This window comes from Gavialis gangeticus, unplaced genomic scaffold, assembly GCF_001723915.1.
Source record: "Gavialis gangeticus isolate Ggan-Ray unplaced genomic scaffold, GavGan_comp1, whole genome shotgun sequence".
Lineage (NCBI taxonomy): Eukaryota > Metazoa > Chordata > Crocodylia > Gavialidae > Gavialis > Gavialis gangeticus.
In genome coordinates, this window is record NW_017729032.1 from 217,174,417 (window position 1) to 217,179,070 (window position 4,654).

General features: G+C 51.7%; 1 protein-coding gene across 21 annotated transcripts in view; it reads right to left on the reverse strand.

Moving 5' to 3' along the window:
* LOC109302469 (trifunctional purine biosynthetic protein adenosine-3-like) overlaps positions 1–4,654 on the reverse strand; it is a 63,394-nt gene that overhangs the window by 49,726 nt on the left and 9,014 nt on the right. Inside the window, exon 1 of one of the 21 annotated variants that reach the window (XM_019523997.1) lies at positions 3,371–3,668. The exons of the other annotated variants lie outside the window; for them this stretch is intronic. The gene's annotated coding sequence lies outside the window, so the exon portion shown is untranslated. Of the gene's footprint in view, positions 1–3,370; positions 3,669–4,654 lie in introns of those variants that run through there. 21 annotated transcript variants of the gene reach the window in all.

A 4,654-nucleotide genomic window follows, 5' to 3' on the forward strand; every position in this document is an offset into this window, starting at 1 on the left:
CACTGCAGGCAGTTTCCATGGAGCCCCCAGCAGCAGTGCCATGACAGCGCAGGCCCAGGGTTTCCATGAAGACCAGCCCCAGCAGTGTTGGCAGGGCACATGGTTGGGTGGGGAGCTGCTCCAAGGCTGGGATCTTGCAACAGTGACAGTATGGTCCAGAGCCAGGGAAGAGCTGCAATCCACTGCCTGCACACCCTGGGGAGGAGCACGCAGGCAACAGATCGTGGCTCTGCCCCAGCTGCAGGCCACAGTGTCACTGCTGCATGACCACAACCTCAGAGCAGCTCCCCACCCAGCCATGTGCCCTGCCAGTGCTGCTGGGGCCAATCTCCATGGAAACCCTGGCCACTGTGGGGGTCTGCAGTAGCCACCGGCCCCAGCCTGCTCTTGTCCAGCTGTAGGTAGCTGCCACACCTGCTGCAGCCCTGGGAGCAGTGGATGCCGCCTGCTTGCAGCCGCTGGGCTACGCCGTGGCCCAAACCTCCCGGGGCTCTACTTCCCCCAAGGCACCGTGCCCTGAACCCCCCAGTGTGGTGGAGTCCAGGAGCTGCAAGTAGGCAGTGTCCACCGCTCCCAAGGCTGCAGCAGGGGCGGGCAGCCACCTGCATCTGGACGAGAGCAGGCTGGGGCTGGCAGCCACTGCAGGCTCAGGGGTTCCAGGCTTTTCCCGGAGCTCTGTCCGTCTCCACCTCTGCCCTGGCTGCAGCAGCCCCAGGAGCTGCTGATGCCAGCTCCCTGTAGCCGCTGGGCTGCACAGTGCCCTGGTGCAGGCTGCTGGCATTGGCCACTCCCAGGACAGCTGCAGCAGGAGCTGGGGTGAGTGGGGACGGGCAGGAAGGGATGGAAGTGATTAAAAAGCCACCAACCCAAGTGGCCACAATCAGCTATACTGGTGACATTTTGGATGAGACACTGAAGTCACTGACAAATTTTCAACTGACTTTAACAGAGTAAGGATTCATTCCCTTAAGTCTATAGGGAAAACTTATGAAGACTGAACCAGCTAAAAGCACTAAAGCACTTTGGCAGGGCAGTTGTGTATAACCCTGTACAAATGCCATCTAATTTACTTTTAAGTCCAGTTTCAATACAAAGGTTAATACAGGAACTTTTCAGAGCACTGTCACTTTGTATAACAAATACGGAGCCAGGCATTCATTTTTAAAACAGAAATTGGCAAAGCATTAAAAATGGTTAAGAATATCACTCTGACAGAGTAGAGCACTTGATTAAAGAACAACTGCTGTTTTCACTAAGCCACTGACATTTCAAGTAGCTAATGATATTTCTCAGCAGATTAGTTTTTATTTACTTCAGAAACATTATAGCATAATGTATTTTACATCTGCTTCACTCAGTTTTTTGATAGAAGCAGAACATGGGTAAATATAAATGTCAGAAAGAAATACAGCCCCTAAAGTGACATTTAAGAACAATACTCAGGATATCAACCAATCCCTAGTCATTACGTACTTAATGAATTAAGAACACCATAAAAATTCCAGCTTGCCAAGCAACATATCATTACTCTTGTCCAGGAAGATATGACATTTGCTATGAGCTTACTGCAGTTCACAAACAAAATCAGAGACTAATTCTAACATACGGAGGGCAGCAAACAGGGGTGTTTTGAGAAGGACCTGTCCTAGTTAGGAGAGAGACCCTACTCCATGGAAGTGAGTGAATCTGGCTGGTTGGCTGTCCGTTCATTTGTTGCAGTCTGCAGTGCAATATGTATGTTACAGCCTGACTGAGCACTAGGGGTTCTAGTCTTTCATCCACTAACCTTTGACCACTGTTGGCCCTAAATAAGGGGACAGGACTGACTACGGCAAAACAGCTTTTAAAGCCAGCTGCTGAATGAACAGGGCAGCTTTGAGAAGGAGTTTATAGAGAGAGTTTAAAGGAACCAGAGCATGCAACTGGGAAATGCTCCACAGAAAAGCCAACTATATGGTTAACTCTTCCTCTACCTGCAGCTGAGAAGATTAAAAAAAAAAAAAAAAAATCTTAGAAACTCTTTAGATCAGTGCTCTCCAACCTTTTTGGAAGTAAAGGGCACCCCAGGAACTACTGTGCTCCCCCCTCACTTGCCCCGCCATGTGCCCCTGGACCACAGAGAGTCCCAGACCTGGCCAGGCCAGGCTGGGGCCTGATCCCATTTCTGTGCAGTGGCTGTGCTGAGCCGCGCCCACCTGGAGACAAACGTGGCTTTGGGCCCCAGCCTGGCCAGGTCTGGAAGTGCCCACAGTCTAGGGGAGGTGGGGAGGGGGGCGGCTCCTGCTGCTGGGCACAGCCCCGCAGGAGGCTCTGGGGGCCCGTGCCCCCCTCCTTATCTGTGCTCAGGATGAGGCGGCTGCCCGTTGTGCCTGGAGCACAGGTGGGGGAGGGGAATGGACCCCCTGGGGGCTCCGCTGGGCTGCGCCCAATGGGAGCCCCCCACACACCCCTGGACAGCCAAATCTTCCCAGACCTGGCTGGGCTGGGGCTGCCCCCACATGAGTCCCCATGGCTTAGCTGAGCTGCACCCACATGTGGCTAGCTTTCAGCAGCACTCGAGGCACAACAGCAGCCACCTCTGCACCTGCAGAGATAGGAGGATTGGAGCTAGGTGGGAGTGGCTATCAGCCCACCACCCAGCCGGGATGGAGCCCCCACTTACCTTTCCATGCTCCTGGCTGGGCCACACAGTCAAGTCACTCATCATGGAGGCCTCGATCTGGCCCTTGCCCCTTCCCACAGATTGACCTGTGAGGGCTGAGAGGCGAATGTGTGCCTGCACAAATGCCCAACTCTCCCCCAGCCCAGGATCAGCCAAAAGAGGCTCTGGGATCAACCTGTCAATCAGGATCGACGGGTTGGTGACCACTGCTTTAGATAAATTAGATGTTTTCAAAACAGCTGGCCCTCATGAAATTCACCACAAAATACCTGGGAACTGACTCAAGCAATCTCAGGACCATTAGCAATTATCTCTGAGAACTCACAACGGACAGGTAAGGTTCAAGAAGACTGGAAGAGGGCAAATATATAGTGCTCATCTTCAAAAGGGAAAAAGGAGGACCCAGACAATTATACACATCTCACCCTGGAGAGATACTGGAGCACAGAATCTATTTGTAAATGCCTAGCACACAACAAATCCATACTGGCTCTCATTAAGAACCAGTCAAATCATAGTAACCTAATTTCTATGATGAGTTCTTGTGCATAAGGGACGAGCAGCAGAAATCACAACTTGTCTTTAGTAACATTTTTGACACTCTCATAAGCCATCTAAGGAAATGTAGTCCAGATTACACTACGGTAAAGTGGATACAAAACCAATTTAAAAACCATACTCCTGGAAGTATGGTGACTGATGGCTTACCCTCAAACTAGAAGGAGTGTTAAGTGGAGTTCCACATAAGTCTGGTTTGCCCATCAGTTTGCCAGTTCGCAGTCTAAGAAGGTTGGGAACCACTGGACTACACCAAGCTAGGAGGGGTTGCAAGCTCCTTAGCAGACAGGATTACAATTCAAAATACCAACCTGGACAAACTGAAGAAATGATCCAAAATAAACACAAAGTAGTACTAGTTACCCATATTGCATTATCTTTAGGTAGGAATAATCCATTGCACAAATTCCTCTCGCAATAAGGAAGATTACTGACTACCTGGCAGCAATGTAGAAAAGGACCTGGAGCTTAAGCAGATCATAGAATCATAGAAAATTAGGGTTGGAAGGGACATAGGAGGCCATCCAGTCCAACCCCCTGCTCAAGGCAGGACTGTCCCCAACTAAACTAGCCAAAGCTTTGTCTAGCCAGGTCTTAAAAACCTCCACGGATGGAGAGTCCAGAACCTCTCTAGGTAACCTGTTCCAGTATTACCCAGATCATGAATGCGAATTAAAAAGATAATTTTCAAAGAATATTACAAAAAATGCTCAAAGCATACTGGAAGGTCTAAGTCATGGGAACTGATTCTCCCACTAAGCACTGGTGAAACCTCAGCTGAAATACTGTACCAGGGAACCAGCATTCTGACACTTAAAAATGGTGGCGGGGGACTTGAACTAAAGCTTGTCAAACGAGCTTTAGTTCAAGTGCTGCCACCACCATTTTTAAGTTGCGGATGCTTCTAACCAGAGATGAACAGGGTGAGGACTGATGTGGGCTGCCCGCTATGGGCTCAGGGCTCTCTGGCCTGCTGCCTTTGCCCTGGGAGTTGTGCGCCAGCTGCACGCCCCCTACCCATCAGGCAGTGGGAGGAACAATTCGCCATTGCCATCACTGCCAGAAGACCAGGGGGTGCACGGCCAGCGTGGGGCTCCTAGGGCAAAGGCAGCAGGGCGGAGAGCCCTAAACCCACAGCGGGCAGCCCGCATCCACCCTTGCTCTGCACATATCTGGGGGGGGCACATGCCTCCCAAGCTTTCCCCAGGGGTGCATACAGTGATAGAGAGCCGCTCCCCTCTCCTGGGCCCTACAGATGAGCTACTCACGGCTCCATCCCACTCCCCACCCCAGCCCTGGGTCCCATTCACCGCCTTGGCTGGGCAGTGCCCCCAGTCTCTGTCCCTGGCCTACTGCCTCCCTCACTGTGGGGGCGTTCATCTGAGCCTCCCACGCCCCTTCCCCTTTACAGACTTACCTGCAGGGTGCTGCTCT